The sequence below is a fragment of the Elgaria multicarinata genome, chromosome 2, assembly GCF_023053635.1.
Source record: "Elgaria multicarinata webbii isolate HBS135686 ecotype San Diego chromosome 2, rElgMul1.1.pri, whole genome shotgun sequence".
Classification (NCBI taxonomy): domain Eukaryota; kingdom Metazoa; phylum Chordata; class Lepidosauria; order Squamata; family Anguidae; genus Elgaria; species Elgaria multicarinata.
Window position 1 is genome coordinate 111,781,233 of NC_086172.1, and position 26,007 is coordinate 111,807,239.

The following is a 26,007-nucleotide window of genomic DNA, read 5'->3' on the forward strand; positions in this document are numbered from 1 at the left end:
GAAGCAGAACCAACGTTTTTGTAAAATTAATTTATATCCATACTGGAAACTCAACAAGGCTGGTTGATTTGGTATCTACAGATTCATTCAGGAGTACTTGCGGTGGGGGGATGTGTGTGCACTGAATACATCTTTGGGGATTTTCGATGGATGTTCTTGCTGGTTTTCGATATAAGAAAGCTAAAGCATCCATCAAGCAAAAACTCAAGAATATGAACTTCCAAGAACTCTTCTGTCAGAACTCGCTTCCAACATATTTGGGATTTGATAATTGAATTTTTTGTCAGATTAGTATGTACTCAAACTCTCTTACTCTGTCTGAATTTCAAAGATCTTTTATATTGGTGCAATGTCCTGATCACAATCTCTTTGGGCATAGCTAGACCAGCTGATATCCTAGAGATTGCCCCGAGATCATCCCTGTGCATCCACATGATGCACAGGGCATCCTGGGAGCAGGGAGGGATGATCCCTCCCTTGGCCTGGGATATCAGCAGGTCTTTTAATCACGGTTTTCCCATGAGACTGTGGAACGTATGGGCGGGTGTCACGGGTTGTCCTGGCTCCTCGCGAGTAACCGCAAGGAGCTGGGAGCCGGGCATGGGGCACAGAACTCCTCAGGAGCCCTGTGCCCATTGGGGGTGGGGTAAATGGGGAAATTAATTTTTAAAAAACAAAACACCTCACCTTCTGCTCACTAGCGCTTGTGCGCTCCGTCTTCTTTTAAAAAAATTAACGGCGGGCACGACATCCTCTTCATCCCAGGACGTCACGCGCCGTGTGTAGACAGAGGGGGAGATCTTGCGATAACCATATTGTGAGATCCTCCCTCCTCCGTCGTGCTAAACCCGTAGGTCTAGCCATGGCCTTTGTCTTCCACATGGTGAATTCAAAGCAGGGGAAGAGAGAAAGAAAAAAATTCCATATGCATGGGATCCTACCTCTATGTATGTGTTTATTTAAGTGTAAATGCAGACACACACAAACATACACTGGCCCAGTTCAGACAACACACTAAACCATGCTGCTTAACCATAAAACGGTTAATGGAATGCATTAATGTTAATGAAGCTGGAACCCAGCAGGTATAGAACTTTGATTCCAGATGCAACTTGGTAGGAACCCTCTTCCAAATCTAAACCTGAAGAGGCAACAGAATTCACACAATCCAATATTCCATGCCATGATAGCTTGACGTTTTCTGTGTTAGCAAGCCAGTCTCTATTATGACATAGACAGCATGCCCAAGTTTTGACATTTAACAGTGAAGATGTCCCATTTCCATATATTTCTATAGACAATGTTTCTTCAGCTAGAAGTAGTTGCATCCCATTTCTAGGAAGAGATTTACACATTTCTCCTTTTTAGACATTTTCAGTGATAAGCAAGTCTTGGGCTATATTTGGACAAAACTTCCACTTTTTGGATAGCTTGAAAATACCATAAGAATTTGAGGGCATACTTTATCTTCTTTTTTGTAGTAGAGATGTACAAATGTCCCATTTTCAGGAATCATGGAGTAATATACCAAATTTTGGGAATCCAGCTCATTGGGGGGTACTCAGATCATTCAGATACCACTATAGATAGGTCAATCTATTTGGGACCCCTAAGTATCTTTTTTATAGAATATTTTATATATACAAAAAAAATAGATTGGAAATTAAAATAAAGATACTTTATCCCCCAGTCACTGACAGACACACATATATATATAAAAAACTAGGATAATCCCCCACCAGACAGAAAAATCTAATTAGTTACACACATAGTCTAAGATTAATATAAAGGTCTAAAAATATACTAATATAGAGGTTTACAAATTAGACATTTCATAGCAATCTATGGCACTTAAACTCTTCACATGGCATCTATAGTCCCCTGCACACGATGATACTGAAGCCCGTGTGCCTGTCTGTTAAGAAGCTTCTACAGAAAGTAAAAATCAGAAGTGAAAGAATGGAGTTGGAAATTAGAGAATGGCTATAGCTTAAGGAGTCTGAGACAGGCATTGTTGTCAAATATTAAACAACATAGATAATTTAAGTTGTTCTTTTATAGCTTAAGTTTCAAGAGTATTTGTGTTGGGTGTGTGGCAGAGAATAACATGCATATGCTAATTCAGCACAGAAGCGTGTTCTGCAAAGTCAGGGAGGGAGTCAATAAAGAACTGCACACACAGTGTAAAACAAAGCCTCTCTCTGTTTGCAGGTGTTTGACTGCCTTCTGTAAATATGAAACCAAAAAAGAGTTTACACTCACAGAAAGGAGTTTACAGTCTCTGGAATTTTATTGGGAAATATGTCTTTGCACAAGGAAATATACATTTTTCACTTGGTATTGTATTTTATGTTCTCATCTAAAAAGCCACACTAGATATAGACTTGTATATCTTTACCTATAACGCAGGAAGTATGTGTGTGTCACGTATGTCCTGAAACCTTTACCCACTTCCACATATGGTACTGCCTTAATGCTGTTCATCCAGACAGGTCTTTGTGATACAACATGTCTTTGAGAGGCTGAACTCTGGACATGCTCAAAAGCACTCTGTCCTGTTCTCAGAAACTGAGGGAAGCACACACACAGCCTTCACTCTTAAGAGGGAAGGAAGGAGGAAAGGGAAGCATTCTGTGCATGCCCAGAAACAAGTTTGACAAGGCCCAGTCCCGGCCCATCAGTACAGGCTCCTGATGGAGCACTTTGTGGGTGAGAAGTGTGGGCTGAGGCAATCCCAGCAGGACTTGGCCAGAGTTGTGCATGTCCACTGACAGCCGCTTACCTCCCCTCCTTATTGATGCTACTCCTCAATGCTGTGTCAACGGAGCAGCATCAGCCACGAGAGGAGGAGAGCGCATCTCAAAGGACATGGGTACCTGAGGGCTGCCAAAGGCATGCTGGGAAGTGTAGTACTGGCATCAGTATCTCTCAGTCCTAACTTGGGCCCAAAGGGGAGGGCTCTATCCCTGGGCAAGGGAGGGATGATCCCTCCCTGATCCCGGGATCCCCTGTGCATCATGTGGACGCACAGGGACGATCCCGGGGTTTGCCCCATGATAAAGCCTGGTCTAGCTAAGGCCTAAATAACAAAACTGATTTTTCCAGTGGGGTTTCATAAAAAAAAAAAAAACTTGCATTTGTCAAGAATGGAAAAATAGGCTACATAAACAGTGGGAAAAATAAAAGAAATATTAATTTTAAAAAGTCAAGTAAAATAGGCAACTGTTGGTGCAGTTTACATAATGCACTTTAGATCATAATTCAGGAAGAAACACACTACTCCTTGATGCATTAAAAAGCAAATGAAATGTCTTTTTCCTTTCTGGGAGGCACAGAATTCCTCATTCCCATGGTACAGGCATGTGAAAGCCAAAGCATACACACAAGCTCTTTTGAAGCAATTGAAAGGGCAAGGTGTTTTTCTGGGGAAACAAAAGACTAGGGAAAGGAGGAGAAAGTGAAACATGAGAACCTTAACAAGTCCAAATGGCAAGATATTTTGCAAACAATGATTTGGCATTACATAACAATTCCAGGTCCGAGCTATCTCCCGAAAACATTTATACAATGATACTGGACAAAATGGAATGCTTTATTCTGCATTAAGGAGTAATGTGCTTCTTTCTGAATTATGATCTGCATTATACAAAACTGCACCACTAATTCCCTTTCCAGAATATAAAAATGTCCAAAACCTCAGTGTATTTAAAAAAGACTATAAAGTTCTTGTTCAATAAATTATTAATGCATAGCTTTATTGATTTTAGTGGACCTGCACTGATCAATAATTTTATTCTGCCCATTCATTTTGCACAGATGGTTGACAAGTTAAATAGCACTCATGCTGTTATCAAGAATCATGCCATATTCAAAACCCAAAGGTTTTGTGGTAAAAAAAGGAGCGAACACAACATGGAGATAATGAAAAGCTAAATCCTGCTTAGACTACCATTTCAAATATTTGGTGAAAATGTTTCTTACTAGTGTGAATGCTGGCTAAATGAAAGTTGGCTAAATGGTTTGATTAGTCTTCACAAAATTCTGTGGGTTTCCAGATCTATTTGTATTGGTCCATACATTCAGTTTCATTGAGGATGTGGGGGCTGACCCAGCAGGCATAACTGAGACCTGGGCAGGAGAGCTGGGTGGCCCAGACATGTAGAATTCCACCTCTCATCAGGAAACAAGTCTACCTGGGAACTGGATGAGGGTGTTTGTATCTGGAGTTGGGTAGAGAAATAGAACAGGGATATTGCTGGTGAACTACCCACTTTGTTGCCCAACAACTTCACTAGCTGAACTGGATTTCCAGTGTGGTGTTGGAGAAACCCAGGACTTCAAAGTTCATGCCAGAGCTGCCTTGGCTGGACCAGCTCAGGACTTATGGCCACCACGACAACGATGGGGCTGTGCCAATACATTGCTGACACAACACATGTGGCAAGCAATACTCTCAACCTGATGTTTGCTGTAGGGAGGAGTGAGCCAGTGGTAGAGAAGGTGAATGTGTCTCCATGGTTATGGACAGATTGCTCCCTGAATCGGCTGTAACTAACATTAGGATGTCCCACTCTTGGTGGCTTATGGAATCCAAAGGATTCATGAATGCTCTGGGGGATTTTCCAGATGATTCAGCTGGTGCTCCTGCCAATGCCCTCATTCCACTGAAACAGTGAGACAGGTAGAGCTATTAGAGCCACATGGAGTACAAAACCTTCCTGGCTTTCTGAGACCCCTGAGCAATGAAACTGACTGCTAGAACCCAGGTGGCTTAAGTCTCAATCCAAATGTGACCATGCAAAGGTCTATCATGTGGCAGTGGTAGCAATGAAGAGATCTCACTTATGGTATTTTAAAAAGCTTAGAAAGCCCACCAATGTTAAAAAAAATGCTGTTCTATTGACATTAAATTCTTGAAATATTTTCTCATATTAACTGAATGATATTTAATGTATTCTTAGATATTTAAAGTTTTATTATAATATGAAGTAGTCTGAAGTTTTATTACAATATTATATTACAGTTTATTTTTTATTTTTATAGTTGTATTTTGTTCACTGCCTTCTTCCAACTTTGTCCAGAAAGGTAGTGTACAAATATTTAAATTAAAAACAAACAAATATGGAAATTTTGGTTGACTCAGCTCCAACCAAATAATTTATTTTATTTTATTTATATCCCTCTCTTCCTCACAAGGCGCCTAGGAAGGCTAACAACCCATATAAAAGAGTACAACATATAAACACAGTTAAAATATTAACTCTAAAATTATGAACACATAACAAAATACAATAACTTATAATCACTAAAACTTATAATACACTTGGCACTATCTGATCCAACACCTTGTTCAAAAATGGAAGATGGGACATGAGGCAGTAATTTGATCATAGCAGCTCTCTTGGCAGAGGCCCCAGGCACTTCACTCTAAAAATTGCAACTGGTGACCAAATACTCATGAGCAAGTTTGCCTTGCAGGATCATATCCCAAATGAACGGAGCAGAGAAAGCAGCCACTGCACACACAGTGTTTCACTACAGTCACCAAGGGTGAAGTATCTGCAGTCTCCCCTCCACCACCACTACAACCATGATGGAGGAAGGCTAAGTTAAGAACACTGAGGCCCCGTCTATATGACAGCAGGATTGCTTCTCATTTAATTTTAAACCAAATTTTCGTTGATTCGAATCTAGGTAAAGAGCGTCACACTCTTCAGGAGATAAACAGCAATTTATCTCCTGAATTTTTTTTTATAGTGCAGCTATTAATGCGCAAATGCACATATATGCACATTTGAGGCTATGGATTACAGACGAGGCAAGCTATAAATTTTATCTGCGGAGCTCCACAGATTCATAGAAGAGGAAAAACAAGTGGGGAAATGAATGAGGCAGCAGAGGAGGATGCGAGCGAGAGACTGAACACATTTTCTCTCTCTCGCTGCCCGTTCACCCCTCTTTGTTTTCATTTTAAAAGCTCCATCTTAACTCAACATGAAAAACGACAGGAAGGAAAGAGGCAGCCAGAGGACGCAATTGGTGGGAAGGCAGAGAATCAGCCAATCACTTTGTCCTACCCTGAAAGCTCTGCCCGCATGTCAAAATGTGATTTAACTCCCCCAACAACACATAACCATAACGCGGTGCAAACTCGGATGTGATCCAAAAGTCGCAGTAGATCACAAATGCGAATATGCGGATTATCGAGTTAAAAATCCGCTGCTACGGCGAATGGACGGCCGTGTCATGTGTCCTGAAATGCAAATATGTGCATTTAGGTTGGGGTAAACAAGCTGTATAGACAAGCCCTGGCTGAACACCCAGGTGGCACCACTGAGTCTTCTCTCTCATTCATTATCTTGTGTGTGTCTCTTAGATTTTTCTCTTTCCTCTTCACAAACCTATTGTGCATCCTGTTCCAAGAAAAATGATCTCCAACTGCTGAATATTGCTCCTTCTACTCCTTTGTGTGTTGTGCTCCAAAGGAGTGGCTGTGAGCAACACAACCAGTGTCTCCTTGTGCGGGAGAAGAGTGTGTCCCATTGTTGTGGGTGGAAAAGTATTAGAGCAATACAAGTTCAGACAAGACACACTATTTTCATATAAGCAATTACCTGATACTAGGATGCTTGAAAACTTACAGTAGTAGTGTCATTGCTGGCTGTGACAGTGAATCTGATGCAGTTGGGACACACTGTGCTGTATGCAGAGGCAAGTGATGCTGGGGTGACCCCATCACCATGAGTTTATTGGCTTCTTCTGTGTCTGTGTTGCAGGTGAGTATTGTTGCTTGGTTGGCACTGGCAGAGTTTCTAGGATGCTGTGGGTGTGGGTGTCATTTTTTATGTCACTTTTTTTTTTCTGGCTCTTTATTTTTCCCTCTCATCCTGGGCTGAGTATGCACTGGTTAAGGTGGCCATTTTGCAGATGTAACAGCAGCCAATCTCTAGTCCTGGCATAATGTGGGTACTGAGTTGCTCTTCCAGTGCAGCTCAGGAGGTGCACAAAATGTCCACTTCGTTATTAAGATGAACAATTTGTTTTCCCCTCTGATCACATTTTGGTAAGTGCATTAATTTACTCATGTCATCTTAGTAGAAGACCAAGTGAATTACAGTAAGTTAAAACAAGAATGTGGGTCAATATTTATTGTTTTTATTAAACCATAATTTACTTTTGAAAAGTAATTAAGGTCAATATCCCATGTGCAACAGCAAGCAGTTTGCAAAAATTAAAAAGCACAATGTATTACAAGCCATAATGGCCTCAGAAGTTGTTTTTGGATGGATGAATTAATTCTAGCATTCTAGGTTAGATTTCCCCAAAGATAACTTCAGTAAATTGTGATATTAAAAAAAGGAAAGATTTAAGTCACTGCTCTACTTCTTTTAATCAGTGTGTTACATAACTAACAGTGATTTTTCTTCTCAAAGTATAATACTCATTTAACCTCAACAATTACAATGTAAAAATAAGGAAAGAAACCAGCCATCCAGAAAACAGAACTACTTTTAATTCCTTCAGAAAATAATTAATTTTATATAATACAATTTCCAATATATTAACCAATTCAGTTAGTAAACTAATCAGCCTTTCTTTTTTTTAAAAAAAAAAATCTATTGTGCCAGAGGTGGACAAGTGCTAAAGGCCATGCTTTCTTCCACCAACACACACACACACACTTGAAAAAACACAACAAAAGCTTCATGCCTCTTCCAATACTCATCTACAAGATACTCTACAGCAATTACTCCTTGTAGAAATATCTTGTGGGCCCTTACACTGTGAAGGAGAGGGACAGGTAAATAACTGTATGATGGTGCGCACTGAGCACCCATTCAGTGTGTACTCTACTTCCATCTAAGTTTATTGAATAAGTCCTCAGATCACTCTACATGCATCTATGCATGTGTGGCCAGGGATGGGGAGGGGGAGAAAAGGAACTCCATCCCAACCAGCTCATACAAGCATAGCTATTTCCAGAGGGAGATGATTTATGCAGAATTTATTTATTTATTTATTCATTTCATTTTTATACAGGCCAATAGCCCAAGCTCTCTGGGCAGTTCACACAAATTAAATTTATTTGTTTGTTTATTATTTATTTAATGTATATGCCACCCAACTGGGATATGTACTCAGTTTACAATAATAAAAATTGAGCAATCAACCAAAGCAATAAAATATCAAAATATTAAATATTTAAAAATGTTTAAAATATTCAAGAAACTTCTTAATAATCACAGCACTAGATTTGAAATTAAATGCCTGCTGGAAAAGGAAGGTCTTAACTTGGCATCTAAGCTTTTACAATAAAGATGCTAAGCAGATCTCTTTGAAAAGGTCATTCCACACACCTGGAGGTTGGGGCTATCACTTCAATGGACTGTATTCAATTGTTGCAGAAACAGATGCCAGCTTGAGCAACCAAACTTTCCCTTTCCCTCCACCCCCCCCGCTACCCCCCCCCCCCAGTGTCTCCAGAGGGTTGGGTGGAGTTTCTGAACTGCGTGGATTGCGCTCCAAAGTTTGAGATGACTATGCAACAAACAAGTCACTTAAAACCCCTAGGTTAAAATACTTACACAGGTATTGCATTAAGGATATCCACAAACTTTTTTGCTCAATGACCAAGGTACATAGGAGCATAGGAAGCTGCCTTATAGGAAGCTGACTCAGTCAGACCATTGGTTCATCTAGCCCAGTATTGTCAACACTGACTGGCAGCAACTCTCCAGGATTTGGCAAGATGCTTTCCTTACCCTATCTGTTGAAGCCGGGGATCAAACCTGGGACCTTCTGCATGCAAAGCAGGTGCTCTATCACACTGACCTATGGCCCCTCCCAAGGTAATATCCTAATGTATTCTTCTTATAGCTTACTTTAGGAATAAGAGGGTAAAACCAGCTTACGACTGACTGCATTTCTAAGTTCATTAATTTTATATGGGTTATTGTAGATTTGGCTCATCCAGTGGTACTGAGTGAAACATATCAGTGCATTTTCATAGACAATCAATTAGGGAACAATCCTATGCAAGTTTAAGCAACAAAAAGTTCTACACCTCCTAGCATTTCCCAGCAAGCATGAGCAATGGTACGGATTGCAGAACATTGTTCTATCTAAACACGCATTGAATTGCATCCTTAGCCAATCAAAGAGAAAGGTGAAGAACTTTTAAACAAAACTTCAGTGATATGGATACCTTAAATACATCCTCAAAGATTACATTTGGATGTGTCTTAAGAAATGAGAAGATTTTAGTAATTCCTTATCAGGAAACTGTAATGTGAGTTTCAACTGCCAGATTAGCCTCTATTTTCTTGTTTTAAAAAACGGCAATATCTAACTGTGCTAATGTCAATAGAATGGCATTTCCCTGATATCACTACCTAACAACTAAATATTAACCTGAATTCCTCGGCTTTCTTTAATCAGTAGTTAAATTTTACAACAGTTTGATATCAGGATGTGATTCAAAGTTCCAGACATACCATCTACTGTTTATCAAGGTTGGCAGACTTCAGGATTGCAGAATATAATTAGATCTTTATTAGAATCCCAAGATCCACTAACCTCCATCTCCCATATCACTCTGGTAACATATGAATTGTGCCTAAATGTAGTTAGGATGTGAGAACAAATTAAAGAATGTCTGTTCGCAAGATGTACTTGGTTGTTGTTTTTAACAGAACACCAAGATCTACCAACCAGAAACTGGTACAAAAAACATGTACTTAGAATTAAAGCATTATGAATACAGGAATTTGTTCTAAGCACCTATCTTCTGCCCAACCCTGATCAATGAATCATTATATTATGCAGATCCCATAGAAACCCATTTTGGTGAGATACTGGACAATCCCCACAAAATTGCCAAATCTACTTAGATTCCAAGGAACCTTCTTTACATTGACTGTAAGGAAACCAAAAAGTAAACAAATCAAGCGAACTGAGCCAGAAAGAAAAGTAGAAGCTACAGGAAGGTGGGGCAACAGGATGGCTATGAGGGCAGGTTAATTAATTATGTCTCCAACTTCAGTAAAACACTTCATATCTACAGTAAAAATGTCTTCTTTGAAGTAGCCAAGTAATTTCTTTATTTGCCCACTTAAATAATATTGGGGCAGGGGAGTGATTGCTATCCGTCTTCTGAAAGTAGCACTTCTAAAACAGTCACTAAGATACATATTTTCCCATTTTCCTGCACATTTGCATTTTAATTAAAAATTATATGTGGGGAGGGGGACAAACTTCAAGAGAACCCATTCTTTCAATTGTTGGTTTTCTTCTGATATTATTTTCAATACAGGTAGGCTTGACTCTGTCTGTGCTAATTTTGGCAATGCCTACCAATAGTCCATGCCAGATGCTAAAATGATTTATTTATTTATTTATTTATTTAAACGTTTGTATCCTGCCCTATGTCACAGGGATCTCACGGCAGCGTACAGATAAAATCAGAACAATGTAAAACAATAATATACGCATCTAAAGATGTATTAAATTGTTAAAATTTAAAACCAGTAGAATTTTTTAAAAAGCAATAGAAACAATTAAAAACAATTAAAACTATGTGCAACCATGGAGAATTTAGCCCTCAAAGGCCTTGATACAAAGCCATGTTTTAACTTGGTGCCAAAATGAAGCCAGTATCAACGCCAGTTGAGCCTCCAAGGGGAGGGTATTCCACAACCACAGTGCCACAACAGAGAAAGCCCTCTCCCATGTCCCACCATAATGTATGCCTTGCATTGGTGGGACACAGAGGAAGGCTCCTCTAATAGATCTTCAATCTTGGGCAGGCATATATAGGAAGAGTTGTTCCTTCAAGTCCTGAGGTCCCAAGCCATTTAGGGTTTTAAATGTCATTGCCAATACCTTGAATTCCAACCAGAAGCATATAGACAGCCATTGCAATTCTTTTAAGACTGGTGTTATATACTCTTTTTAAGATGTTCCGGTGAGCAGTGTAGCTGCTGCATTTTGCACTAGCTGCAACTTCCGAGTCATCTTCAAGGGCAGCCCCACATAAAGTGCATTACAGTAGTCTAATCAGGAAGTTACCAGCGCATGGACTACTGTGGCTAGGTTGTCCCTGTCCAGGAAGGGCCGTAGCTGGCGGTTCAGACTAAGCTGACCCCAAGTACTCCAGGCCACGGAGTCCAGCTGGGCCTCTAGTGACAAGGATAAAATCGAGCAGCAATGGAGAAATTAATACAGATTTAAAACACAAATTTAAAACAGCGAAGTCAAAATTAAGTTAATAGACACTTAAAATGCTGAGAAAATAAAATGGTCTTCACCTGGCATCTAAAAGAATATAGAGTAGATGTCAGGCGAACCTCCTTAGGGAGCTCATTCCACAGCCAGGATGCCACAGCAGAGAAGAACATAAGAAGAGCTACAATGGATCAGACCAAGAGTCCATTAGTCCAGCACCCTGTTCACATCGTGGCTAACCAGCTGTTGACCAGAGACCAACAAGGCAGAACGCCTCTAATATCTTTTGTCAGAATAGGTATTTTTCAAAAGCGATATGCTTTATTGCAGAAGCTGTCAAATATATAAACATATGAAGCTGCCTTATGAGTCAGGCCACTGGTCTATAACCCAATATTATCAAATCCAACTGGCAGAAGCTCTCCAAGGATTTTCCCTGATTCTACTGTCTGAGATGCTTTTAAATGGAGTTGCCAGGGGGTTGATCCTGGTACCTTCTACAAACAAAGCATGTTCTATATAATTGAGATGTTCCATTAAAAAGTATATGGAGGTCTCCAATAGGTAAATTTGTGCCAAGTGGGGGCTTATCTAGGAATTCTTCACACAGCACATATTAAAACTATGGAATTCAATAGAGAGTGATGGCCACAACTTTTAATGGCTTTAAAAAGCAATTGGACGCATTCATGGAAGATAAGGCTATCGATAGCTACTAGTCCTGATGGCTATATGCTACCTCCTTGTGGTGGCCACGACACATTCTATATGGGTTTTATTTTAAGGTTTTATTGTTATATTTTAAATCCAGTTAAGGTCTTTTATTAGAATTATTGTATCTATTGCATTTTTGTAAACTGCTGACCTATTTTATCTCGTAGTGTTTTGTTAGAAAGCGCTACATAAATCAATTTTATTTTTTATTATTATTATTATTACCTCCAGTATCAGAGGCAGTATGCCTATGTACACCAGACTGGGGAACATGGGTGGGAGAGTGTTATTGCACTCATGTCCAGCTTGTGGGTTTCCCATGGGCAGCTAGTTGGCCACTGAGTGAATAGAATGTTGAACTAGATGGACCCTTGGTCTGATCCAGTATGGTTCTTAATTGAATCTAGAATCCCTCACACTAAAGCAAGAATCAAACAACCAACTCAACAAGCTTTTGTTGAGCAATAAGTAACAAAATTGATCTCTCTCTTTGGTCTTACAACTATGTGTTCAATTCCTTGTAATTTCCATACTACCTTCTCCTACTGCCTAAGATTATTCAAGGATTGCTATAAAAGGATCTGTGACTAAAGTGTGGGACACTGAAGAGCTGGTGTGGTGTAGTGGCTAAAGTGTTGGACTGGGAGTCGGGAGATCCGGGTTCTAGTCCTCACTCGGCAATGGAAACCCACTGGGTGACTTTGAGCCAGTCACAGACTCTCAGCACAGCCTACCTCACAGGGTTGTTGTAGTGAGGATAAAATGGACAAGGATTATGTATGCCACCTTAGAGGAAAAAAAGGCAGGATAGAAATGCAATAATAAATAAATAAATAAATAAATAAAAATAAAAGAGTTGTCGCTTCTTTCAGAGCTACAATGGCCACAGCCTTCTCAGTGATGGTACTCTTTCCTGTGGAACTCTCTTCCGAGAAAAGACAAATCCAATAAAGGTTTTCCAATGACAGAACAGGTGTCAGTGAATATGGAAGGGGGGAAATTCCCTCTCCTACTGCCTGTTCCATTACACCCTCAAAATATGCTCTGGAGACTTGGAAGGTAAGGGCACAGGGGCTACAGGACAGAGAGAAAAAATCCCGACAGTTGAGCGGACATCAGCCTACATAACATTGGATTTCACCCAGTCTTGACCAGTTCATTGCCATTCTTTTGGGCAATGGTGAAGGCTGCTCTCTTCAGAAGGGTTTTTCTCTCTTAGCAGAGAATGACTTATAGCTTAAATTAGTGTTGTGGTTCTACACTGTTTAATGATATTGTTGTTTGTTTAAATATTTAGAGTGTTGTAGATAAACTGTAATATGTTTTTGCATGATTATTTTTGTAAGCTACCTCAAGAAGTGGAAGATATATGAAATAAAACTCTCTGAAGCAGGGAAAAGTAATGAAGATTCCCACAAATAACAAAAACATGCGGTTTTTGGTTCTGTGCAGTTTTTACACAGTGAGAAAGGACAATCCAGCTTTGCAACAATTGTAGTATCTTAGGAACTGATTCTTTTCTAAAAATTCTGTATACAAATCAATCAACACAATCTTTTTCATTCTGCTTGTAAAACATAATATCAATGAATTATATTAAAATGGCTGGTTAGAAAATCACTGGGGAAACAAAATGAAGCATACAATGCAAAATCTTAAAAAATACCAGAGTAAAACATTCAGTGTCACTGATCCCCTTGGTGTTGATTATCAGAATGAATCATGATACAGCATACATTCAGTTTCACAGGATGGGTGTTGAATGATTCATCAGAAGGTTACAATACAAAGCACAGGAAGCTATTCCATCAAAAAACCAGACTCTTAGAAACAAGAGTTGCTTCAAAAGAGAAGGGTCAAATGCTTACTGGCCATACTGAATGTCCAGTTTGCGCCACGGATATAATTTGTTACAAGCAGAAACGTGGATTTCCGCATGTCATCAAAACCTCCTAACTCATGGGTAATTGATTTAACACTGTGCCAAGATATGGGCTAAGTCAATGTTTCAGCTGGTAATGTGGCTCATAGGTTCACCATGTATTAAGATTGCTTAATCAAGGGCTTCAATTGTGCCAGAATCAGCACCAGAATCTGCTTTCAATATCAGTCCTAATTCTGAAATATGTGATGCAGTAAGAAGGGGGAAGTGTTTATGGAGCACATGCAGGGTGATTTTCTCACACCATCGTGTTATCATACACTTAGAATGAAAACATGGGACTTCTATGAAAGATTCCATGGCACCCAGGCTTCTGCTGCAGTTCCTTTCTACTTACACATTAAGTGCTATCTATGCTTTACTCATTTCATCATAGGGAGACTAGTAATTTAATAACATAATAACTGATGTAACTAGAGAGTCATCAACAGATATTGAAACATGGGCTATAATGGAAATGAACTAAACTACGTAGAAATACTTAGAGTGTAATCCTATGCATGTATAGATTGAAAACAAGTCCTACAACTCCCAGCATTCCCCAACCAGGGGAATGCTGGGTGCTGTAGGACTTTTTTTCTGTCTAAACATGCCTAGGAATGTATCCTTAATGTAAAAATACATTAATTCCTGATCAATTTAACTTAACTAGAAACTGACCTTACAAAAATCAGCTGCACCTGACTGGTCATAAAAGTTTTACACACAACAGAGAGAAAACTACATTAGTAAAGCTAAAAGTCTGAAGTAATGAAAAGCACTGTGTTATATGTGTATTTCATTTTGAAGAGAGAAAAAACTTTTGAGTCAGCCAAAGGAAACAATGGTCACCTTTAGCAACCATTAACTTTGGTTCCATGTGTTTGAGTACATATGGGAAACCATCAAAGTCTGAAGGGGGAAGAAAAGTCACAGAGAAATAATTCCCTCACCTCTTCTCCTACTAAAAGATTAAACACTTGGCGGGGTTGTAAAGGTTCTTTATTCTGAAAAGAAATGCAAACGATCACATGGTCGTTTTGTTAAGGCACTTTCTTGAACAGAATCAGGAATTTGCTCAAACACTTTCAAAGAGACTTTCAGTCTGTAAAATGGCACCAGACACACAAGCGTCCTTCTGTCTGACACACACAACCTTTAAAACAAACAAAATTAAAATCTATCAATAAAACTGAAGCCAGGAAGATCATGTTGGTGCTGCTTGCGTAATGCATTTGGCCATTCTTTAAATACATTTGTCGAGAGAAGGAATACACCTCTACTCCCCCATATCTTTCAGCTTCCTTGTCCCAAACAATCCATCTGATATGTAGAAATCTTACCTGTGACATGTCTCGAAGAGATAAATCTTCAAACTAATAGTTCCTAACAGAGCTGGCACAAGAAGGAGGAAAGGTATTTATATAAACAAAAAAAACTTTCCAGGGACAGCTCTGAATTCCAGCTGCAAACACAGAACAATGAACCTGAACTAGGTTGTCTGGTAGCCCAGCCTCCTCTCTCCTCTGCCAATCACACTACACATCAAAGCCAAGTGATATGTAGGACTAGACGGAAAACGGCTGTGAGGAAAGTGCAGCTCTTCTCAATGGAAACACCAAGGGAGGCTAGATAGCGTAGACTGTAGAATACTGACTTTGTAAATGGAACAAGGTAGTGGAGAAAGGAAAACTGCATCTAGAATTGAAGAATGGGAAGGAAAGAAGAAAAGAAAAGAAAAAAGAAAAAAAATTGGCAAAGCACTCGGGAACTTCATTCTACTTAATATGAACCAGAGAGTCAGCTTGGTTCATGCCTAACATGCCAAAAGTCCAATATAAACATGAGACAGACAAGACAGCAGAATTTGCCTGTGAAGCATGCTCACACCCAGTGAGAGCCAGTATGGTTGTAGTGGCTAGAGCAGGGTGACCATATGAAAGGAAGAGAGGGCTCCTGTATCTTTAACAGTTGTATTGTAAAGGGAATTTCAGCAGGTGTCATTTGTATATATGGGAATCCTGGTGAAATTTCCTCTTCAGCACAACAGTTAAAGCTGTAGAAGCCCTACCCTGTTTTGTATCTGGCCACTCTACTATAGCTAGTGTAGCTTTAACTGTTGGGATTCACCAGGTTCTCCATATATACAAATGACACCTGCTAAAATTCCCTTTTCTGTGCAACTGTTAAAGATACAGGAGCCCTGTCTTCCTTTTCATATGGTCACCTTAGGCTAAAGTGTTGGACTGAGAGTCGGGAGATCTGGGTTCTAGTCTGCACTTGGACTAGTTGACTTTGCGGCAGTCACAGACTCTCAGCTCAACCTACCTCACAAGATTGTTGTTGCGAGGGTAAATGGAGAGGAGGAGGATTATGTATGTTGCCTTGGGTTCCTTGGAGGAAAAAAGGTGCGATATAAATGCCATTTAATGCATAGCGGTAGAGGACAGTTTAAACGAGATGACAGGTGCATCCAATGGCACACAGATAAAATCTTTTTCCCTACCCACATCACATTTAAATGAAGAGAGGCAGCATAATGAGTTGGGAATGAAGTAGCAGAATGAACTGTGCCACTTCTGCCTACAGGGAGGAATATCCATTTTGAATAGTCACCCAAAAATCATCACCATCTAGCACCTGAAGAAGAAAGGGTAGGCAATCTCATAGCCTCTTCTGCAGAGTTTCGATATGAAGAGAGCTTGGATTGTATGGGGTCATTAAAAACATTATTTTCCCCAGCAACAATCTGAAGCAGTGGAGTCCATTTTGTCTTCTCAGCACTTTGCTGAATTTTGCAGAACCAGGCATTAGGAGTTATGAGATGGACCAATATTTGAACAATGTCATTTGTGAGAGGGGGTTTTCATCTTTCCCTAAATGCTTTACCTTGTGTATAGCATATGGGAAATTCACCTGTTTCCAGAATATCAATACAACTACCTGAAATGAGTTAATACTTAACAAAGAAGATAGCTTAAAATAGCTACTTTTATTTTTATTTTATTTTATGTTTAAGTAAAAGCAGCCATAGACCCTAATCTGAAATGTATTTCAATCCAGATTGGGGGCCCACACCCTGAAAATACAGCAGGGAAGCCTCTTGACTTTTACCATCACTCTTCTTTCTCAGCAGAAGAAGCAGCTTATTGAACTTTCTTGGGAAAGCAACCCATGAGCTCCTAATGTGGTATCTGGTATATGGTGAGCTTTCCTTGGGGGGCGGGGAATGTAATTGCTCTGAGGCTAGATACGTTTGGGGCTTATCCTTGCAGCCAGGCCCTTCAATGTCTAATTTCTAATAAGAAATCTCAATTCTATTCTCAAATTTCAAATCAACTCTTAAAGCAACCCATGCTTCATTTCCAAAGTGACAGGCACCAGTTTGCAACATATCTGGAAATCATACTTTTCTCCTCCTCCTCCTCTCCTTGCTATATAAGATATGTGTCAGCCTGGCTGTGATTACTCAAGTGTGTGTGTGTGTGAGAGAGAGAGTGGCGGTGGTGGTGTCATTTTGCACATGCTCACACGCATTCATTTCTTTATAATTGGGTATCCAGATAAAAATTCAGCATTAATCCCTAAAGCTCTAAATCCCTGAAGCACTTAAGACCTAAATTCTTCCTATGACAATGGTCATCCTCTGGCAAAGCCTTTTGTTCCTCTAGCCCAGAGGTAGGCAACTTCTTGGCCTCTAGGTGCATTAGTGTAGAGCTCTTATGATCCTTCGCCATTGCCTAGGCCGGCAAGGGCAAATGAGAGCTGTAGGCCAAAACATCTGGCAGGCCCCACCCGTTCTAGCCATTAAAATCCATGAGCCACAAAGATGGAATCAGTGGTGCACCAGACCAAAAGCAAGGTGGACAACATAAGAGCGGAACATGTGGAAACGGGAGTGTTGAGGTACCCTATCACTGTTAAGTTTCATCATATAAGCATCTGTCCTTTACTATATTAAACATTAACCAGGACATGACCTTTTTTGTGTGTGTCAATTTACTTCTTTGTAAAGGAAGCATTTGAGAAAACTGTTGCAATACACAGTGTTGATTTTTTCCCTCCCTCCCTCCTGATAAACCTGCATAACTGCACAAGGTCATTCAAGGACACAGAAACACTGGATACAAGAAAAAGAGAGATAGACAGAAAAAGGTAAGAATAAAAGAAGCAAAACTGACTCAGAGGAATATCTATAAGAGAAAAAGAAAAACAGAAAGAAGGAATAAACATAATGACCAGATTCACATGTTGAAGCATTTTAATTATGTGTACAAACACAAGAAGGCTGCAATCCTATGTATCCTGGTACAACCTCCCAGGAGCCATAAGATATGTCAGATCACCCGCTCCAAGGGCAGAGAGAGAGGTCTGCCCTTTGGAAGGAGAGATCCAACCTCAAAAATCCCACGCAACCACCATGGAAACCTCTGCAGCTGGTGCTTCTCCAATATCAGAAAGGGGGAAAAGAGGGGTTCTGGAGGCAGGTTGGGGCATTCTAGGAAATCCTTTAAAACGTTCTTCTAAACCTATAGGATTGCTCTTCCCGTGTAATTTTGCACTGCTTGTGTTTCTGTATACCATTAATATATAAAGTAGGAAAATTAACAATGAGAAAAATACCTTCCTCTACAAAAAAAAAAAAAAAAAATAGGATGAGGGAGAGCAGGAGTTCCCCTTTGGACATTCATTACTTATACATGAACACAAGAAATGCAGCCCAAGTGTGTACAGAATTAACACATGGAGGGAAAGGGGGGGGAGTGCTCCCACTGCCCTCTACAAATTCATCTGGAGGTCTGATCAGAGCTTAGATGTGTACAGATGTGTACATACAATCAGGGACCCTGGGTCTTTTGCAAGGACCCCAACTACAAGAAGCAAACCTACCTGCATATAGTTTGTTACATGTCATGGGTCTATCCAGACCTCCAGTTAGAATGTGTAGAGGTCAGGGTAAGGTCATCGGACACAATCCTAGTCTTCCATCCACGTGTTCACACATTTTTGTTGTTTGCTTGTTTATTTATTTAATTTATATGCTACCCCATAGCTGAAGCTCTCTGGGTGGTTTACAACAATTCATAAAAATACAACATAACAAAAATAGTATAAACTTTTTAGCATAAAAAAATAAAACAATGTAAATAGCTAAAAACAATTTAAATAAACAATGTTTTTCCTAATAGACCTGTTCAAAAAAGCAAAACATAGATGCCTCATCATATACCATTAAATACATTTGCTGTTTGAACAGGGCTATTGTATGCATGGAGAATGGTCTGAAGGCACCATTCTGTGCTTAAAGTAAGGTAATCAGGCCCTGTAAGCTATCGGAGAACAAAATTAACACTATGAGCTCCTTGCACCAGAAGTAGAGTTGTTGTTTTTTAATTGCATTTCTATACTGCCCAATAGCCGAAGCTCTCTGAGTGGTTCACAAAATTAAGTTAAGAAATTAAAATAACCTCCAATGCTACTCAAAGAGTATATTAAGGCAGAAAAAAATCCAGGTTAAGTCTATGTGTTGTTTCTTATAGTAGTAAAAGTCCTTTCATCCTTTCAACAGAAGGGTTGTTTTTTTAATTACTTCAGCTTCATTATTATCTCTATTTTTTTAATATTTAGTAATGCTGAAAATCCCCCAATGCTAATTTTTGTGCCAATCTATCCAAATCGAGTATTTCTATCAGTTTAAGAAGACAGCCTCCCTCCTTTTTTTTTTATTTGAGGCTAATACGCACTGAAACTGTAAAATCCCTGAAGAGAAATGTAATGAAAATTCATTTCAGAACAACGTTCTGAAATTTGGGGATGACTGTATATTTCTCACAAAATTAGACATTCTAGTTCAGTCTTCCCCAATCTAGTACCTTCCAAATGTTTTGCACCACAACCCCCAGAATTCCTAGCCATTAGCCATGCAGGCTGGGGCTGATGGGAGTTAAAGTTCAAAACATCTGAAGGGTATCAGATGTTCCAGGTTATCAGATTTCTTTTTCCATTGTCACCTGTAGATTTATGTTAGCTGTGATATTTTGTTTTCCTAATTGATATGGAAGACTAATAGAATTTAGAGTTGTAACCACTTTACACATATATCTGGTCACCTGCAATGAATAAAACTTTCTTCCAAGCAGACATGTGCATGCTCCATTGGTGAGACATACTGAGGGCAAAAGTAGATGTTCTTTTATTAAATAGCATGCAGCTAAATATCACATTGTTCCTTACCTAATTAAAGGCACAAGTGGAGGAGGATCTTTTCAAAGCATAGGAAAGGGAGATTTAATTCTTCCCTCCCCAGTGTGATCAGAGTGATCAATTTCACCATCCTATGAAACTAGAAAGCTTAGGAAAGAAGTTCCCATTGGCACCAATGGGTTCTATAGAAAAAAACAAAAACAATCCTAGGCTGAGATTTTCCACAATGAAATTGGCTACTTGCAAAACATAATTCAAAGTATTCAAGTTCTCTCTATTCACACAGGCCTTAGCTAGACCTAAGGTTTATCCCGGGATCGTCCTGGGGTCATCCTTGCCTGATCTCGGGATATCCTGTGTGTCATTTACATGAACAGGGATGACCCTGGGACGATCCCAGGATAAACCTTAGGTCTAGCTAAGGCCTATGTGAGTAGAGAGAATTTGAATACTTTGAATTATGTTTTTTCTTCAATCCAAAGCAGTATAAGCATTCGGGCTACATATTCCATCATCACATCACTATCTTTTTCAATCAATGGGCTTGAAAGATTACTCATTACACTCCTCTCTATCAAAACACCAAGCCAAAAGTTGTCATAAGGCAAAGATGGACAATAAGCCCTATGCAGTATCCACGTGAATGAATGATTCAGAAGTAGCATTCCCTACTGTTAAGGGAAGTCTGGGTTCACTTTATTTCCAAACTATAAAAAAATATGAGGATTAAGAAACAGTGTTATATACTTAAAATGTGTTTGCCAAACTGAAGTAGCTGTTCCTGTAAACATGGCAGGGCCAACACTAATGGTCAGGGGGCACCTGTCAAGAAAACACACCCTGTCAGGGGGCCTATTTGCAAGAGTCCCCTCAACCCGTCCTCTGTTCGACATACTGAGGTAGGAGTCAAAAGCAAACAGGTTATGACTTATAAAGCCAACAAATTCAGTTTCTTGAAAGCAGAAAAGGCAGGAGGTTTATTGACCCCCTGATTTACTAACATACATGACTGGAGCATTTTGTGGTTTCCAAGGGATGTAGGCCTCACATAACGTGAGGAAAGAACCCTTTCTCTTTGCAGCAGAAGGCCTCCATCCATCAGAGTGTATAGTTACTGCCACTGTAAGAAAACCCATGAAGAATTCCAAGTTTTTTTGTGAACCGCCCAGAGAGCTTTGGCTATTGGGCAGTATAAAAATGTAATAAATAAATAAATAAAGTTATCTCCACTTAATGGCGCTGTTCAGACGACACCTTAAACCGTAGTGCTTTAGGTGTCTTCTGAACAGGGCCAATGTAGTATTCGAGGGCGCCTATGTGAATATGGTTAGGAAGCTGTGCTTAAAAGGAGTGTAGAGCAGGGGTGTGGAAGTCTATCAGCCTGAGGACAAATTTTCATTTTGGAGAACTTCTGAGGGGCTGCATTCCAGTGGTGGATGAGACTGAAGGAAAAGGGATGGGGCCAAATTACCAGCCATTTTAGCTTAAAGCTCTTCGGCCATTAACTAAAGCTTAGGAGAGGCATTCCGTCCTTTTAGAATAGGAAAAAATCTAACAGAAGCCTGGAAACCTCAAACAATCATTAGGCAGGGGAAAGGGGATGGAGAGAAAGCATAGCCATTTTGGAGAACCCCAGAGAGACAGTTTGAGACAGGCCTGAAGTTAAATACCCTGGTATATATTTACTTATTGCATTTGTATACTGCCTAATAGCCGAAGCTCTCTGGGCAGTTCACAACAATGAAATATAAGATGATAAAATACAATCTAAAAGTTTTAAACAATAGAATATTAAAAAAAACCAAATAGAGGTATAGAGGTTAGGCACACCTTCCGGATTAATTCCTACAGAACTACAGAGGCATAGAAAGAACGGACACATCATGCAGGAGTTAGTATGTTACAACTTTCTAAAAAAGGAGTCCATACTTGTGTCTCTGCCTCATTAACTTCTTTCTCACACCTACATTCTGAAGTGATACTGTTCATTCTATCACTGCAGAATTCTACCCCCTTCCCCTTCATTCTGTTGCATATGTTGGAGAGGCCCTCAGTTTAACCAGTGCAAAAGGGATACAGCGTCACCATGAAAGGATCACATAGATATGACACGAAGTATAGATCTGGCCTGGGTGTGGGGAGGTTGGTATAAGAGGTGGCCATAAGAATATAAGAGTATTCGTTGACATTGGCCAGATCTACACCAAGTAGGATATAGCACTATGAAAGCGGTATATGGAGGCAGGATCTACACTACTGCTTTATAGAGGTATTGAAGTGCACTGACAACTGTTGGGGCCCATAACTCATGCTAGTGTTATATCCTGCTTGGTGTAGATGTGTCATGGGCCCCAACAGTTGTCAGTTCACTTCAATACCACTATAAAGTAGTAATGTCATCACTTCTAGCAAATGGCCGTCATCACTTCTAGCAAATGGTCCAATTTTGTTTCAGTTCTGAGCAAGTTGTCCATAAAAAGACACATTCTGTGGAAGTTGAGTGCATTGATCTTCCAGCTTATTAGCCACTGAACCATACTGATTCAGCCTAAACCTCAACTCGGTTGTTCAAAGTATGGATTTGTCTATTGGTTAATGTGAATGATAGCAGCATTATTACATGCAACTAATGGAGTACTGTGACCTAAAAATATCAGGAAGTTTTACTGCTCACACTATTGCCTCTAGCCAGGCAGTGAAGCAGAAGCAAGATTTGAAGGACTGTGCAGAACTGTAACTTTCTCTTGTCCCTTTGTACTAGGCATAGTTGAATGGAGAAGATACACACATGCACGCGCGCACATACAAGTTCCAACATCAAGTACCACCCCTCCATGTTGCTAAACTGGATGCCATATCTAGATGAGGGAAACCCCAAATTCCTTAATGACAAATACGAAGTTTTTCCTCAAGCACTTGATAGAGTGAGGCAATGGAAATGTACTCACAGTGCAACATGAAGATAAAGCTAATTGTTTGTTTGCAGTTCTCAGAGTTAAAGCCTCATCACCAAACACTGAATTTTCAAGTGAAAATTCAAATGAACAATTTTTCTTTGTTCTCATGACCTTCTCATTTCTTCTAAAGAAATTACCTCTTAAGGTCAAAGATGGAAGACCAAATATTAGTTTCTACTATTAACATGACAAGACAGCTTTGGGAGCTAGAACTGCTATACTTTTTTCCCTGGCAGAGTAGTTCAAACATTTCTGTGTGACAGGAAGCATTTCCCATCATTTCCCCAACATTGCATTTCATGATGGCAAAACCTGTGCCTGTCAAATTTCTGTATGTCACCTAGCTTTTAAAGATGCAAGAACATTGCCAGAAAAAAATGGTAGGAACCATATTGGGAGTGTCCACTATCTTTTCCTATGCTTACAACCTCCTGACATAAACTGTTTACCTCAAACATCTACATAAAAGGCAAAAATCCAATAGGTAATGCTTCCCCATCACTGAGGGCTCCAGTAAACCAATTCTTCCCGTGTCAAACATTTTACATATAAAATTGTACCTAGCTAAAATTGTACACCCTTCAAGAGGTGCCACCTGCTGTTTTCTTATAGTGTACACACTGTGTACTCCCCATTTGTTTGTTTTTTATCTGACTTACTTCCAGTGGGTCTTATTTCACAGTATGAATTATGCACATCTGATGAAGCAAAGAAGGTCCTTGAAAACATATGTCAGAATAAATTTGTTTGAGTCTTTAAGGTGCCACAAGACTCTTTGTTGTTTTTGCTGCCACAGACTAACACAGCTACCCCTCTGGGAAATGAATTGTTTGTTTCCAAAACAAAAGCAATTGGTAAAGACAACTTAAAAGACAAGGAAGAACAAACATGGGATTAAAAAATTCCTGTTTAATTTTTCAGCCTTTCTAAGCAGGTGAGCAAAAGTGTGTTCATGTATTTATAGATAGATATTTCTATCAGAAATATGGTAGACCATTCCCTTTTGTATGGACCTTAAGCACAAATCAGTTTTCATCCTTTTTTAGAGTGGACAAAGATGTGTATTTCAGAGGCAACATCCATACATTAGGCTACACGGTGGTATATTTAAAACACACACACATTAATATAGCTTTATTACCTCCTCCCATTGACAAAGAACAGTGGTGACTTAGGCTGTATTCATACAGCACACTCTTTACACAGAGCACGGATAGACCTCCTCTTAACAACCCTGATTTAAAATGCCCCAAACACTGTTTCCTGCAACTTGAAATCGATGGGACTTTACATCCCCAAAGTAAATCTGTTTCGCTAAGAAGTCCGACTAATTTCAATCACGCTCTCAAGCTACTTTGCACAGAATTGCGGTTTAAAAACTGAGGCGCTTCTTTTCAATTGTTATAAAAACGCTATTTTCATTCTTAAGTACGGTCAAGAGGGGCTGAAAATAAACACCAAAGCGTGGGGGGGGGGGGGAATTGCACTGCATGCTCACACATTTTTTTGCAGGGAAATCAGTCTCACTAAGTCCAGTAAGGCTTACTCCCAAGTAAGAGTGCATAGAATTACAGTTTTAAAGTTCACCAAGAAAGTCCATGTTTTGAAAACTGATAATACCTCAGTTCTCCCAAACACCACAACCAGCAGATAGGCAGGCAGGCAGATCTCACAAACACACCCAAACGAGCATTTGTTTACTTCGCCCCCCAGCAGCGGGGCGGAAGAGAACAAACTGAGGACTGTAATGCAGAAGGAGCTTCTTACCTGCTTCAGCAGCAAACTGGCGCGGGCTTAGTTGGCGGTCTTTTCAGCCGGAGACGGTCTCCCCACCCCTTTCCCTCCCCGCCCTCGTTCACTACTACCCCAGTCTCAGCTCAGAAGGGTTGGCTCGGCTGCTCCCTTCGCCGTAGCTTTTGTAATCCGTCATGTTTTCCTAGCGGAGCAACAACGTAAAAGTTGTGGACTGGGGACGTGGAAGAATGCGGTGCAAACGCCGGCGCGCCTTACAACTTGCTGGGAGCGCACGCTTGGGAAAGAGAAGGAAATGGAGGTGGGAAGAGAGAGCAAGAGAGGCTAGGCGCTGCGCTCCCGTGCACACGCTGCAAATGGATGCAATGTGACAACAGGCGACCGGTGCCCGGCTCCTTCTCCTGCTTGCCCCCCCTGAGGGGAGAAGAGCTCTGTTCACGCCTCACTTCCAGCAGCTCACCCCAGATAAAGGAAGGCACACGCAGAAGGACTCCGCGGCCGAGGCGAACCGTGCCTCGGTTGCGAGAGGCTACACTCCCTGAGGGTACAGATGACAAGAGAAAGCCAGCCTTTCTCTCGTTTCTTTCAAGTACACGTACACACGCAGCTGGCAAAAATAATTTCTCCACAGAAAGGGCAGTTGTAGTTAAAGGGAAGCAGCCCTCTTGTTTCCCTTACTGCTCGCCTCAACTAGGAACAAAAAGTGGCAGACTGTTATCGTTGCTTATTTATTTATTTTATATCCCGCCTTTCTGCCCAAAAAATGGCTCTCAAGTCAGCTTGTGCACATCCCTTTCCTTACCCACTGAAGGAGGCCAGTATTCACAGTACAGTATATATGGGTAGGAGCCAAAGGTGTTTTCCTAAAATACACTCTTTTCTTCTAGTGTGTGTGTGTGTTTGTAGGCATTATTTATTTATTTATTTATATAGCACCATCAATGTACATGTAGGCATTTCCTGCACTTGTACATAAAGGCTAAATGGACTAGACTAGAACGTATACATTTTTTAATGATTAGCTTCCGCTTTCTGTGCACATTAACAACACTCATTGAGACATTCCATATTAAAAGGCATTCATAGCGCATTTGCAACTGTGACGTAAATGGGTTTTTGTGCATTTCTTGTGCCTTAAATTCATATGTTAGAACCTGAATTGGCTGTACTTTCAGCTTAGAATTATGTGTGAGCCTAAGGGCCATTGCTCAGTGGCAGAACACATGCTTTGCACGC

The 26,007-nt window shown here is 40.1% G+C and overlaps 1 protein-coding gene across 7 annotated transcripts in view; it reads right to left on the reverse strand.

The window, feature by feature from the left end:
- The window catches only part of SHANK2 (SH3 and multiple ankyrin repeat domains 2), a 353,842-nt gene extending 328,985 nt beyond the window's left edge, over positions 1-24,857 (reverse strand). For 5 of the 7 annotated variants that reach the window (XM_063117399.1, XM_063117398.1, XM_063117401.1 and 2 more), the window contains exon 1: positions 15,202-15,328. The gene's annotated coding sequence lies outside the window, so the exon portion shown is untranslated. Of the gene's footprint in view, positions 1-15,201; positions 15,329-24,786 lie in introns of those variants that run through there. The other 2 variants (XM_063117397.1, XM_063117400.1) reach the window with 2 other exon arrangements.
- Positions 24,858-26,007: the final 1,150 nt, after the last annotated feature.